Source organism: Pan troglodytes, chromosome 2 (assembly GCF_028858775.2).
Source record: "Pan troglodytes isolate AG18354 chromosome 2, NHGRI_mPanTro3-v2.0_pri, whole genome shotgun sequence".
Classification (NCBI taxonomy): domain Eukaryota; kingdom Metazoa; phylum Chordata; class Mammalia; order Primates; family Hominidae; genus Pan; species Pan troglodytes.
In genome coordinates this window covers 31,329,014-31,343,855 of record NC_086015.1, presented here as the reverse complement: position 1 = coordinate 31,343,855, position 14,842 = coordinate 31,329,014, and the positions used below count along the sequence as shown (strand labels likewise).

General features: G+C 40.4%; 1 protein-coding gene across 50 annotated transcripts in view; it reads left to right on the top strand.

Annotated features, from left to right (window-relative positions):
• Window positions 1-2,744: 2,744 nt before the first annotated feature.
• The window catches only part of NEK10 (NIMA related kinase 10), a 259,118-nt gene continuing 247,020 nt past the window's right edge, over window positions 2,745-14,842 (top strand). For 17 of the 50 annotated variants that reach the window (XR_010155535.1, XR_010155533.1, XR_010155530.1 and 14 more), the window contains exon 1: window positions 2,755-2,991. The gene's annotated coding sequence lies outside the window, so the exon portion shown is untranslated. Of the gene's footprint in view, window positions 3,147-3,373; window positions 4,696-14,842 lie in introns of all 50 variants that reach the window. The other 33 variants (XR_010155537.1, XR_010155531.1, XM_054680477.2 and 30 more) reach the window with 11 other exon arrangements.

Here is a 14,842-nt window from a genome sequence, read left to right as displayed (position 1 = left end):
GAGTAGCTGGGACTACAGGCGCCCGCCACAACGCCCAGCTAATTTTTTGTATTTTTTTTAGTAGAGACGGGGTTTTACCGTGTTAGCCAGGATGGTCTCGATCCCCTGACCTCGTGATCCGCCCGCCTCAGCCTACCAAAGTGCTGGGATTACAGGTGTGAGCCACCACGCCTGGCCTCTTTCTTTGTTTTTAGTGACTTAGTTTATTATGAATTATTTTCCTTAATAGCAAATTACAGGTCTTGGTTTGTTTTTCATTTGGCATGTGTGGAACACTTTCCTTTTGTGTTTTCTGCACTGAAAAACATCTGATAACCTCACCATGAATTTGATAGCCTTTGGAATAAGATGGGGATAGACACTTATGTTTTTGGAAATTTCATTTGAAAATTTAGTTTACATTTATTTTAGGGGAAAATTTTTTTTGTCAATTTATAATTCCTAGCTACAGACCTTTGAGATTCTGTAAGAGGAGAGAGGAAAAGAGTTAGCTCTCTTTGATCTGGCCAATAAAGGCATATCTGATCTCTTGAGTATCACTTCTTTTCATGGTTGACCCATACGTTCCTACCTCTGTGCTTTTAATGAAAACATTTCTGCTGTTTAGAAAACCTTTCTGCTTTTCTTTCAAAGCCCAATTTAAGTTCTGCCTTTACTTCAAATTGTACTCAGCCTTCTGCTTTCAGTCTACAAGATCATTCTCATTCCTCCACTTAGATTGTGTGTGTGTGTGTGTAAATAGCCTTTTCTTGTTCTAGACCATTGGGCTAAAGTATTTATAAATTTTGGGAAGTGGTTTTATCTTCTTGTTGAGTTGATCCTGAATATCTACTTACATGCAGATTTGTTACCGTTATGCTGTAGTTAGGACATTATGCTGTTTTACTTTTGAACTGTATAATTTACGTTATGCATTTCATTTAAAAAAGGCCTTAGAAAAATATGTTTTCATAGTTTTGAGCCTTGCTATATAAGCTATAAGCTTGGTGCAAGATCTCTTGTGGGATTTTATTTTGTGTCATTTTACAGAGGGACCCTTAACATTTGAGATGATAGTGTATGTGTCTTTTAGAGGCAGTGTCATTCTTGCCTCTTAATCTCTGCAGCTTTCAGGGAAGTTCAGGAATATTCTGGGATGGCCAAAACATGAGTTTAAGAGTTTAATTTTACTGAGTAGTGGAAAGATGGGAAGCACAATTGGTATTCTGGTGAAGATGAGAAGTTCAGTGCAGTCATGTCTCACTGCTTAATGTTTATTTTTTGAGATAGAGTCTTGCTCTGTCTCTCAGGCTGGAGTGCAGTGGCATGATCTTGGCTCACTGCACCTCTGCTTCCTGGGTTCAAGTAATTCTTGTGCCTCAGCCTCCTGAGTAGTAGGGACTAGCATGTGCCACCATGCCCGGCTGATTTTTCTGTTTTTAGTAGAAACAGGGTTTGGCCATGATGGCCAGGCTGGTCTCGAACTCCTAACCTCAAGTGGTCCTCCTGCCTCGGCCTCCCAAAGTGCTAGGATTACAGGTGTGAGCCACCAAGCCAGGCCGACTGCTTAACATTTAGAATGTATGTACAGAATACTTTTCTACTCAGCATCGGTCTTCCTGCCCCGTCACCTTGTTTTGTTTTATTGGTAACATTAATCCTGATTGTTTTAGATCTCTGAAGTTTAATTAGTTCTGCTATACTCACCAGAGTTTGGCTTTTATCTCGCCTTTCTGCATTTCCAAAATAGGACCGTCTTCATTTTAAAAAATGCTTTCAATTACCCAAGCTTAAGTATTGTTAACCCAATGGGCCTACTTACTATCCACACCAGAAAAACGTTAGGGTTCACTGTATTCATTTAAAATCCAGTTTGGGAAGATGTAACCACCAGACACACACACGAGCATTTAGTGATACCAAGATGAGGTTGAATAGGGCCCAGTACTCGAAGAAATCATCGAAGGAGCATCATCGTGGTTAAGACCAGACTCGAAGTAGGTTTTACCCTGACTCCATCACTAGCTCTGCCATACTGGACTGCTTAGGAAACTTCTTGTGCCTCCATTTTATAACTAAGTGAAATAAGGAAAGAATTTGAAATCGTGCCCGGCACAAAATTAAGCACTTAATAGATTGGCATTTTTCATTTATTTAAAGTTACAGAATGTCAGGTATATTTTTAAAGCGTTATCTAATGCAGTTCAGAAATTTTAAAGAAGCTCCAGACTTTCACAAAAGGTGACGTGACTTGCCCAAAGCCACAAAACGAACTGGCGATAGTTATACTATACAGGTTTCTTGAATCCCAGGTCACTCTTTTTGTGAAAAATACGGTGCTGTGGCACCATATTCTCATTGCCTGTGGCTTGAGTAACTGAAGACGTTTTCATGCCATATGAAAGGTATTTAGCATGCTGCATTGATTCCTTATCAGATTAAATCTTTGCTTTTAAAGAGAATTGATTTTTAGCCCATAGCAATTCTTGAAAGTAAACACTCCAAGATGAAGCTGCCCTTTCCCATCAAAGGTTAGACACCCTAAATCCAGAAAAATCTTCAACGTGTAGGAGACCTGTTCACAGGTAGCTCTAGGTTCCGGTGAAGTGGCTGCAGCACAGCCTTCAACATCACTTGCTGCCTCTTCTGCTTGCAAGCTTGGTGGTGGACCTAGCGCGTCTCTGGTTGCTACGGCGATTCCCCGGCAGGCGTCATCCGTCGCTATGGCGTTCTGCACTGCGCAGCATGGCTGCTCCCGATTGGCTGAGGCGCCCCAGGTGGCGGAGGAAGAATTGTCGGCATTGGCCTGGCCAGCGCTGGTTGGTGGCCTGGAGGAGGATTTGATTGGAAAACCAACGGTGCAGCTGGCCGCGGTGTCCCTGAGGTTGAGGGGACCGGGAATAGGCTGGGGGGAGGACAGGACGGGCTGAGACTGGACGGGACCCCCGGTCTGCAGCAGCAGGGACAATGATAAGGAGATTGGCCTGAAGGAGGGACCGTCCCTCCCGCGCGGTGAGTAGGCGGGAGCCGGTGCTCGGCTGTGCCGGCGGGCAGCTTGAGTCAGGGTCTCCGGGGAGACGTCCTCAGGTCCCTGTGGAGCGGCCCCGAAGCCTCGGGAGCCAGCTTCACTAGACAAGAGGCAGGGGTAGAGAATGCGGCTGTGGTGGGTAAGTGAGTCACTGCGTGAGGCAGTCTTTTCAAAGCAGGTGGTTTTGTGTTGGACGGATGGATGGTGGGAAAGCGCCATCAACGATGCTTCTTGGCGCTTCCATTTTGATAAGGGAATTATTCTGGTTAAATGGAGCCTGAATGTGTCTCTTCCAATCTGCTCCGACGCCTCTGGAGGTTCATTCTTCATCTCTATGAGCGTCGCTTTTCTGCCTTCTCCTTACAGGATGCTGCTTTGACTTTGCCCCTCTACTTTTCTGCCCTACTTCGGTGAGCCCTTCCACTTCCTCGCCTCAGGCACCATCTATCAGACGATGATTAGAAAGTCTCCACCTGGAACCTAGCCTGCTCTACTAACCGTCAGACCCCAAAATCCAGCTGCCAAGTTAACGCCACACATGTGCAACCCTGAACGCCATCTTCCCCATGTCTGCTGCTGCTCTTGGATTCCCTATTTTGGGCATCACTATCCATTCAGCTTTCAAAAACTACACTCTAGACGACATCCATGACACTTACTGCTGCTTCCTCTGCATCTCTATCAATTATCAAGACTATCCCTTCTTAATAGGTGTTGAATCAATTCCCACATTACCATCTCTATTTTTACTGTCTCAATTTCCACCATCGCTTGTTTAAATTCAACACCCATCTGGCTTCTCCGATTCTAGTCTGGCCCTATCTATCTAATCCACTTTTTCCCCCACCATTGTTGAACTGATATATGTATGTATGTATGTATATATATATATGGAGTCCTTCTAAAAAAGACTCCTTTTTTAGAAGGAGTCTTGCTGTGCTGCCAGGCTGGAGTGCAGTGGAGCGATCTCAGCTCACTGCAGCCTCCGCCTTCCGGGTTCAACCAATTCTCATGCCTCAGCCTCCAGAGAGCTGGGATTACAGGCGCGAGCCACTACGCCTGGCTAATTTTTGTATTTTTAGTAGAGAAGGGGTTTCACCATGTTGGTCAGGCTGGTCTCGAACTCCTGATCTCAGGTGATCCACCCGCCTCAGCCTCCCAAAGTGCTGGAATTACAGGCGTGAGCCACCGTGCCCGGCTAAACTGATCTTTTTAAAACGCACATAAGGGCATTTCCCTTCCCTACTTAAAGTCCTGCAATGATTCCCCATTACCCTAATCCAATCTTTAGTTAGGCCTTCTATCAGCAGTTCCATCTTGATTGTTCCCAGAATATGTCACATTCTCTCCTGTGTGTAATTATCTCACCTGTTGCTCACACTGCCTGGAATGGACTTTCCTTTTTGCACCCCCACACTCCTGCTCTCACTCCCCAATCATTTTCTGTATGTTGCTTGATTACTGTTTCTTTCTCTGGACTGCTTCTGTGACGGCAGAGACCATCTTTGTCTCAGTCACTATTGTTATATATATCCAGCGTTTAGCCCAGTACAAGACATCGTAACAGGTGTTCAACAAATACTTGTTAACTGACTGAATCTCTAAAATGAGAAGTTACTGTTTGCCATGGTATCTTCATTTCTTCCAGAAAAGTCAGAAATGGCCAATGAAGCTTTTGGTTATAAAAGGTAAATATTGAAAAAATGTTATAAAAGGTACAGGTTTTACTTTAATTTCAAGACCCTTAGTAATTGGAAACTACTTCAATTCACAGTTTATAGTTCAAGCCATAATCATTATCACGGTAGCTGTTATTATATGACATAAGCTTAAAATGGTAAAGAGAGAGACAGTACAGCATGGTGTGCAAGAGCTAAGCTTTGGAGTCATATATACATGGGTTTGAATCCTAGCTCTAGCATTTTAGTTGTGTAACACATAACAAATTACTTAGCCTCTAGTCAGATTCTTTATCTGCACAATGGGGGTATAATAGCACCTAGCTCATAGGATTCTTTTAAAGATTATATGTACATAATTCATACCAAAGGTATAGTGCTTTATATATAGTAAGCTTTCACGTTTAAAAATGAACACACTGGGCTGGGCATGGTGGCTCATGCCGTGAATCCCAGCACTTTGGGACGATGAGGTGGGTGGATCACCTGAGGTCAGGAGTTCAAGATCAGCCTGGCCCACATGGTGAAACCCCATCTCTACAAAAAATACAAAATTAGCTGGGCATGGTGGCGCACACCTGTAATCCCCGCTACTTGGGAGGCTGAAGCAGGAGAATCCCTTGAACCGGGAGGCGGAGGTTGCAGTGAGCCAAGATCACGCCACTGCTCTACAGCCTGGGCAACAAGAGTGAAACTCCGTCTCAAAAAAAAAAAAAAAAAAAAGAACACACTGAAGTCTAGAGCTGTGAAATTGTCATGGTGAGTTTACAAAAGGTAAAAATCAATCTTTTGATTCAGTCAAGTGCAATTTCTAGGACACCATCCTGTTGTTAGAGTACTTGATCACAAACTTTTGTGTTTGGCGACAGCTCTGATACAGCTCTGAGTCTCAATCATTCAGTGAGTATTTATTGACCATCTAATGGGTTTGGGGCTCCATGCCCAGTGAGGGTGAGCCAAAAGACAGTGCAACAAATAAAGTCTTCAGGAGGTGGAAGAAGGGCCTGGAATGTTACTCTGCCTGTCACAGCCAGTCAAGCTTTGAGGCTGAAGTCAAAGTGAACTGGGTTGAGCACTTGGATAGGTAGAGAGGAGCTGGAAGTTCATCCAGACAGTCAACAAATATTTATTGAACACCTGGGCCTTCAGCAGTGAACAAAACAAAGGCACTATTCTCTTAGGACAGTTCTCAGGGCGCAGTAGAGCAGAGTTCATAGAACACAGATTCTCGAGCCAGACTGCTTGGGTTGTAATCCTAGCTCCCCAAATCCTAGATATGGGATTGGCAAGTTAACTTAATCTTTCTGCACCTCAGTTTCCTCATCTGTAAAATGGGGTGGTTGTGAACATTACATGAATTAATATGGAAAAATTTCTTAGAACAGTGGTCAGTATGCCTCAGGAGCATGTAAATGTTATTTATTTGTATTGTGTTCTATTTGGAACACAATACAAGGAGAGAAATAAGTAAAGCAGGATGAGGGAATAGTAATCATCAGCTTGTGGATAGGGTGTATGGCTTGGATTTGGGAATAAGTCTTACATTTTGAAAGATTTCATCTTCTAGATGAAAGTGAACTTTAAACAAACTCATGTATATGCCTGATATGTATCATGATTTAAGAAACAGGAATGGCCAGGCATGATGGCTCACTTTGGGAGGCCGAGGCGGGAGGATCACTTGAGGTCAGGAGTTTGAGACCGGCCTGGCCAACATGGTGAAACCCCGTCTCTACTAAAAACACAAAAATTAGCTGGGTGTGGTGACGCGTGCTGGTAATCCCAGCTACTCTGGAGGCTGAGACAGGAGAATCACTTGAAGCTGGGAGGAGGAGGTTGCAGTGAGCTGAGATCGCGCTACTGCACTCCAGCCTGGGCAACAGAGCAAGACTCCGTCTCAAAAAAAAAAAAAAAAAACACCAAAAAACCAAAACAGAAAAACAGGAATATGAGCACTGGATAAAATACATAGTTTTTTTATTTGGTAAAATAATTACTTATCTATAGGTCAAACTCCCCTCATCTCAGCTAAAATCTGCCATGGTCATAATGAAAGTCATGGACTTAAGTCCATACAGTTGGCATCAATTCAAAGCTTATTAAATCTTATATTAGAAATAGTTATGATAGACGCAGATTCTAGCTTCAAAGCAGTCAGCAGAATCAAAGTGACAAAATGACAATTGACTGGCTCATGTCTACAAAAGATACCTAAGCCCTCCTGTAAAAATTAAAGTAAAAACTACAAGCAGGACAGATAAAGCACAGCAGCCATAACACTGACCTTGGGCCATCAGGAAAATGTTGCACAGTATTTAGTATATTTTGCAAAAGACAGTTAATATGAAAAGTATGAATAAAATAATATTTGTTTATTAAAGAAGTAAATATTTATCTAGAAAATTCACTTAGGTGAATAGAGAGCTGGATAAATGCCACCAATAAATGAGAGTTAGTACTGCATTAGATTAACAGGAAGGGTTCTGCCTGGCTTCAAATCTCTGCTCTGCCACTTACCAGCTGTGGGACCTTGGCAAATGAATGAACCTCACTGGGCCTCATTTCCTTCATGTGTAAATTAGGGACAGTAAGGGTAGCTACCTTACAGATTCATTAGGAGTGTTACATTAGGTAATGTATAGAAAGCACTTAGAACAGTGCTGGCACTACCATGTAGATGTTTGCTCTTATTATGACTGTTGTTATTACTAGGTATGAGATCTTGGCCAAGTTCCTTGACATTTTAGTGCCTCAGTTTCTTCATCTGTAAGTTGGAGATATAATACTAATCACCTCAAAGGGTTGTTTTGAGGATTAAATGAATATACTAATGTGCTTGTAAGAATAACCCTTAATAGGTTTTTAAAAATTAAAATGAAAACCATTTGTGACATTGAATTTAAACCCTATTTTTAATTTTATCTCTAGTATTTTTCATTAATGAGTCAAAGTCAATGAATGTAGACAAATAATTTAAAATAAATACATGGCGGGGTGCTGTGGCTCACGCCTGTAATCCCAGCACTTCGGGAGGCCAAGGCGGGTGGATCAGCTGAGGTCAGGACTTTGAGGCCAGCCTGGCCAACATGGTGAAACCCCGTCTCTACTAAACACACACACACACACACACACACACACACACACACACACACACACACAAAATTAGCCGGGCATGGTGGTGGGCGCCTGCAATTCCAGTCACTTGGGAGGCTGAGGCAGGAGAATCGCTATCGCTTGAACCTGGGAGGCAGAGGTTGCAGTGAGCCAAGATTGTGCCACTGCACTCCAGCCTGGGCGACAAGAGCAAAACTCCATCTCAAAAAATAAATAAATAAAGTAAATACACAAACTCTTCAAATGAAGTAATATTATTACCAGCCTGGGCGACATAGTGAGACGGCACTCTCCACACACACACAAAAAAGTTAATACTTACAACAGCTATCATAACAGTAACATATTTATCTAGTTGTCGACGGTTCTAAAGAGGTGTCACTATTTTATTTAGTTCCGACTGCCACCTTGTCATAGGCATGTTGTTATTTCTAATTTTTGGTCAATGAGAAAATAATCAGAGAACTCCAGTGACATTTCTGCGGTCACTCAGTGGGCAAGTGGAAACCAAGTCTCCTCTAACCCTGTTATTCTTTTTGACTATATTCCAGTGGTGTAACCAGAAGAATTCACATTCCCAGACTTGTTAACTTGCATCAGTGGAGACAGTGGCATTCATATAATACACATGTGTATGCTACACTTGACACAATGTGAATACTCATCTTTCCTTTAGGAAACCTTATTGTCCTGTTCATGTATACTTGAGGTAGTCCATCTTTAACATCAATGTAATACTTTATATTCTTTTCTTTGTGGCTTCCTTGTATTTATGGAGAGATTTTGTCAAATCAACATGCTGCAATCACTGGATACTGGTCAGCTGGGGCAAACTTATTTGCTGTTCTTTTTCGTTGTCTTTACTCTCCATATCTACATCATGATATTCCAGTTATATTTGGAGCTTCCCAATCACATTTAACTTGGGATTTGTTCATTGATTGATTCATTCAGCAATTATTTATTAAATCCCTCTTTTGTTGTAAACTACAAAGTATGTGCTAGATACTGGGAATGAGCCAAAAAGCTGTCCTCCATATGCTTGACTAGTTTACAGTAAACTAATGGAGATGGAAATATGTACTTATTGAATTATGACCTGAATCAGCCTGTTTGTCAAAAGCTGCAAGGCAATGCTTGGCAGGGTTGTGACCCTGTCTAGGAGGTCAGCCCAAAGAATGGATACTTCAGTTGAGACATGAAGGATGAGACATCCAGCCTTTCCATACCACTGTAGCCCTTGAGTCCAGGGGTAAAGGCCTGGGGATATTCATGAGAAGTAACTCTGTGGTGGCAGTTCAGGACCAAGTGTGAGTAGCAGCTGGCTAGGTGGCCAGGAGCGTCAATTGCACGCAGCACCTCTCAGACCTTGGTAAATTTTCTTTTTATCCCAGGAGAAATGGGAAGCATATAAGGGCATAATTGGTCAAATATGTACCATAAAAAGAGTGCTTTTATTGATGTGTGGAGATAGATTTTTTTGTTGTAGTTGGGGAGAGGGAGAAATTGGAAGTTGGGAGATCATTTAGGAAGTGATAATGGTAGTTCAGGTGAGCACTGATGTAAGTTTGGACTAGGGCGTTGGCAGTGACGGTGGACAGATAAGTGTCATATTTAATAGAAAAATAGGACTTAGTAGCCAAATATCAGATACGGGGGTGAGGAAGAGGAAGGTGTCATTTTTCTGACATCCATGTCAAAGGACTCTCTCTTATTTGGGACTATTTTAGACAGGATGAATGAATGTGTTAGGTTGGCGCAAAAGTAATTGCAGTTTTTGCCATTGAAAGTAATGGCAAAAACCACAATTACTTTTGCGCCCACCTAATATGTTTGCATTCTCCTTGCCTCATATAATTACCTCTGGTGTTCCTGCTACTTAATGCAGTTCTTTGAATTCCATGGACACTCTAACATTATCTCAGGTCAATTCCTCTTTACCCAAAAGAGTTGGCCAAAGATTAATGGAATGTGATGATAAGCTGAATGATCTGCATATAGATGTTTTACATTTCTAAGAATAGCATTGCTTCCAAACTTCTTAGCCATTAGGAGTTCCGTAAGCTGGCTTGCAGACTGAAGGCTGCCACTTACTCCTTTTCCCAACACTTGCCTTCTTCCAGATCCTTTAGCTCCATCTCAACTCATATACTCACTGTGTCCTCAAGCCACTTTCAGCATCTTGCCTGCATCCCTGTGTTCACTGGCCAGGCCCGTTGTTCACCCCCCTGCCCATCCTTCTGGACCTTCTTCAAGTTCACAGTTCACAAAATCTTTCTATAATCTTTCCTCTGATTTCATTCAGTTTATAATCTCATTTGGACATTTTTTTTCTGCTTTTTGACACTTCTAGTGTTCTTATTTAATCCATTGTATTTGCCTAAACCATTAAAAAATGTCTTCTTTTACAAAGAGACATTATCAGCAATTTCATATGCTTTACCCTACATATTTATGATTTCCCACACACATTGGATTGTAAAGAGATTTTTTTTTTGTAGTGCCCAGTGGTCTTGTGCACAGTCAGAGCACAGTAAATAATAAAATGCACTTGAAATAAAATGTTATTAGATGAAATTCAATTTTATTTTATAGCTCAGAAAGTACTTCTAGTTTTTGCAGCGCCACCAAACATATAAACATCAATTTGTTGATTCAGTCTTCTCTTCACTTGTGAAAGTTCTAGGGGTTTGGGTTGAATCTGTACTTACTTTATTACTTATTACAATGATGGTTAACGATTTTATTGGAAGACATTATGAACCATGTCTTATTCAGTGTTGTATCCTCAGTGCCTGGCATATACTAGGGACTCAATAAATATTTCTTGGAGTAATGAATAAATATAATTCTCACCTTTCTGTTTCTCACAAAATCAGGAAATAGAAAATACTCATATTCTATTTGGGGTCAATGAGAAAAGAGAAATTTAGTGTGCTACTTTAGTTATTTTTGTTGACGGGTTAATATAAATTCTTCCTTCACATCATCTGGACCTTTTTTCCTCTTTTCAATATTGCTGCTTAATGTGTAAGTCTCAGGTTCATTTGCTCTAACATAGGCACATTGTAAACCATATGATGAGTAGAATTGGATGCTGTAGCAGCTACGCAAGGCACAGATATAGCATACCACAAATATCATTATGCAATGACAATGGAGGGAATCCACAGAACCTACATTTATATCTGCAGATTTCCCTTTACAATAAAAGATATAAGTTGGAATGAGAATAAATCAGAAAATAGGGAGGTTATAGTGGTATCTGTTGTCACATATTCTAGTTAATTTTGGAGCAGCACTCAGACCAACATGGGCCAGTATTAGCCAGAGGAAAATGAAAATCAGCACTTAAAGGAGTGTCCATCATCATAGCAGGTGGTCAGTAACTATTACGAGGATTAAGTGGGAGAGGGTTAGAATACTATTAGAATTCTTGGTTCTTTTTATCCCCAAGTGCTTGTTTACATATAAAATAGAAAACTGCTTAAAGTATTGACTATTTGCGCAAGGAAGGTGGCAAATGTACTGACTCAGGAGCAAGGCCATGATAATAATGCTTGTCCTTAGCTGACGACACACTCCTGCCCTTGGAGATTCTGTACCAACCGTGTCTTTGTTTACCACTCTATGATGATTAAAACACACCACCTACATATTTCACATGAGTGAACCAGGATGAATGAATGGATGTTTGCAAGCACCCCAGGGTCCAGGAGGTGAAGTTATGCAAACATCAGTTGTTGTTATATCACCCTCTGCCCTTGGCTAAGGGCCAATATCAACAAGTTCTCTTTTTCCCATCTGCCTTAGAGTTTTCCATGAAGATTTAGATCCTGAAGGTGAAGTGCGCTTTGTTCTCCTTCACTCCTAAAGATGCAGTGTGGCCTTTGACACATTTTTCCTCTCTGGGTCTTAATTTCCTCCTCTAGTAGAAGGGAGCTGAATCATGGTCTGCAACTGGTGACCTATAGATTTTTTTTGTTGTTTTGTGCAAGTGTCTTTTCTTGTTTTGCTTCATTTTTTATGTGCTTTTGAGTCCCTCTTGGGAGTATGTGCCTTCTCATGTGTGACCGAAGCTCTACCACTCTCTACACCTCTCTTCATTCATTTACATTCTGTTCTTGGGCCTGGAGGGTGTTAGACGTCCTGATACTGCATGTTCTCTGAGGTTTATTCTTGTCATAGCTATCTCTTTTCTGCTAACTCCACATATAGTTCCCATTGAAGAACAATAACAATGTAATATAAGGGATAAAATCAAGACAACAGTTTAGACTAGAGAACCAGATGTCCTTTTTAAACTGTAATGGGTATTAGCAAGTTATGTTTCTTACAGGATTTCCTCAACTTTTTGCTCACCTTATTTTGAAAATGTGTGTGTGTTTATTTTCCAGCAATTTGACCAATTTAACTTGACATTTTCTGTGGAGGATTTATAGTTTTCTAAAGCATACATAATTTGAAAAGTCCAAGCACTGTATATTTGTGAGATTTAGTGCAAATATTCTTTGCAAAAAGAAAATTGTTTCTTTATTCTCAAAGCACTTTAACTACATAAACTGCTGGAGTGGTGAATACATTTTAAGTGTGTATTTTGAAATAATTTTAGACGTAACATAGAAACTGCAAAAACAGCACAGAATTCCCATATACCCTTCACTCAGCTTTCCTTAATGTTGACATTTGCCATCACCATGTTACAGTCATCAAAACTGAGAACTAAACATTTGACCAGTGCATTTTAACATGTTTGTCTTATCTCTGGCTGCTCTATGTGACTTTTTATCTTATTTTAACTACTTTTCTCAAAGAATCACTATTAGAGGAATTTTTAGAAAAATATCTACAGTAAAGGAATTAGAGAAATGGTTTTCCATTTTGTACTTCTAGTTAGTTACGGGGCTGAAAGTTCTCTAAATTCTTTTAATATGTCCCTTTGAAAACAGACAGAACTGTAACTTGTCATCTAAAATGAAAGGTTAATCATTATTCATCAGAAGAAACAGAGACTTCTTGTCAGTACAGGAAGTTCTAACTTCCTTTTGTGGTAGGGTTCATTGCAGTTTATTTTAGTGCTTTTTTCAAAATAATAAACCTGACATAGCCAAAATGGTAATTAACTTTAATCTGATGTATTTTCACTGTTATTACTTTATTTTTGATTGATTGATTGATTTTTTTTTTTTTTTTTGAAATGGAGTTTCATTCTGTTGTCCAGGCTGGAGTGCAGTGGCACGATCTCGGCTCACTGCAACCTCTGCCTCCCGGGTTCAAGTGATACTCCTGCCTCAGCCTCCTGAGTAACTGGGACTACAGGCATGCACCACCACACCTGGCTAATTTTTGTGTTTTTAGTAGAGACGGTGTTTCACCATGTTGGTCAGGCTGGTCTTGAACTGACCTCGGGTGATCTGCCTGCCTTGGCCTCCCAAAGTGTTGGGATTACAGGCATAAGCCACCACTCCCTGGCCTGTTATTACTTTATAAGCACCGTTTTTAACCATTAGTAAATGTAGTAAATAAAATGGAGTATTTACAAAGATGCAACCTGAGTGATTAGTAGGAAAAAAAAGATATTTGTGGATTTGTGGGCGATTTACCATAATGATTCAAATGACTCTGTTTTATATTTAGTAAATATGAGGCCACCTGAGGATCTTTTGAGTAGCTAAGGCAACCATGGAATAAAAACGGGTTTCTGGGTAGAGATCTGAAAACCATATCACAAATACTCCCTATGTTATTTAGTTAGTAGGTTAATATTGCACAATTTAGATTAATTACACTCAGGTAATTTTGCCATGGCATGTGTTTCTTTCTCTGTCACATGTGTTTACTCAGCAATTACCAAGACATCATGAGCAAATGAGGGGCCTCTCTAGAGACTTCTTTAGCATTAACCCAAATTTCAAACAATAGAGGATAGAAATTACTTCTGAGAGTTTCTTTTAAAAAATGGATTTAAAAATTCAACAATGAATCATAACTGTGATTATAGCTGTACTTGTCTAGGGCTGTACGCACCAAACCCTGAGGTTTGGAAAAGTCTCTTCTCTCCCATCTGAGATGGTATTCAGGTCCCATGACTGAGGTGTACAAAAAAAGCAAAGACACCAAAAGTTTCTGTTTTTAAAGTAGCATGCCTTTGGTTTTTATATATAATCTTTCACTACTGTGACTACTCCCTATATAAAAAAATAACAAACTTAATTTCCACCTTCTCATTAGAATGGAAGAAAAACCCATATAGGTACAAGTGTTTGTGTAGCAAATTCTCTTAACACTTATTTTACAGATAAGGCCAAAAGTTTTTGTAAAAAGCCAAAGTTTTTGGCCTAATCTCATTGGTAAAATAAGTGTTAGAGAATCAGTGGTTTTCTATTTTTATTTTAGCAATAGAATCCTTTTCTCTAATGAAACTGTATGCAGAAACCCAGAGAAGTAAGATTGCTTTGGTTTAAATGGAGAGTCCACCTTGAGCTTTAACTGCTTGGCCACAGTTCTCTTTCCCAGCCTCACTCTCGCCCTCTCCTGGTTGTCATGGAATTGTCAATTTCTGGGTTAGTCCCCTCAGACTCTGTACTTAGGGCTGTGGTTCTCAATTAGAGATTCATCTAGGGTTGCTGTGAAAACAGTTTTGTTACTTAAAAAGATAGACTTTAATAATCCAGACCAGTGGTATTCAGGTGATATTCAGACTGGTGTGTCACTGGTCCATGAGCAGATAAAGACAGAAATTGAGAATGAGAGTTTAGAAATATTTACAGCACTTCAGCATTGCCATGACATCTTAGGCACATCACCAGTGGCATTGTCTCACTGAACAGGATTTGAACCAAAAGTATCAGTCCATAAAAGATTGGAAATTAAAGAGTCCTTTATTACAGATAGTTTCAGAAGCACAGCGATGAGTATTTTCTCATATAGAACTCTAAGTTTCCCCCAATGACTGAATAATTCCTGAATGTGCTCAGGATTATTACAACATCACAAATGCTCATCAACTGATTTTATTTATAAAAGAGTTTTATGAGCGATT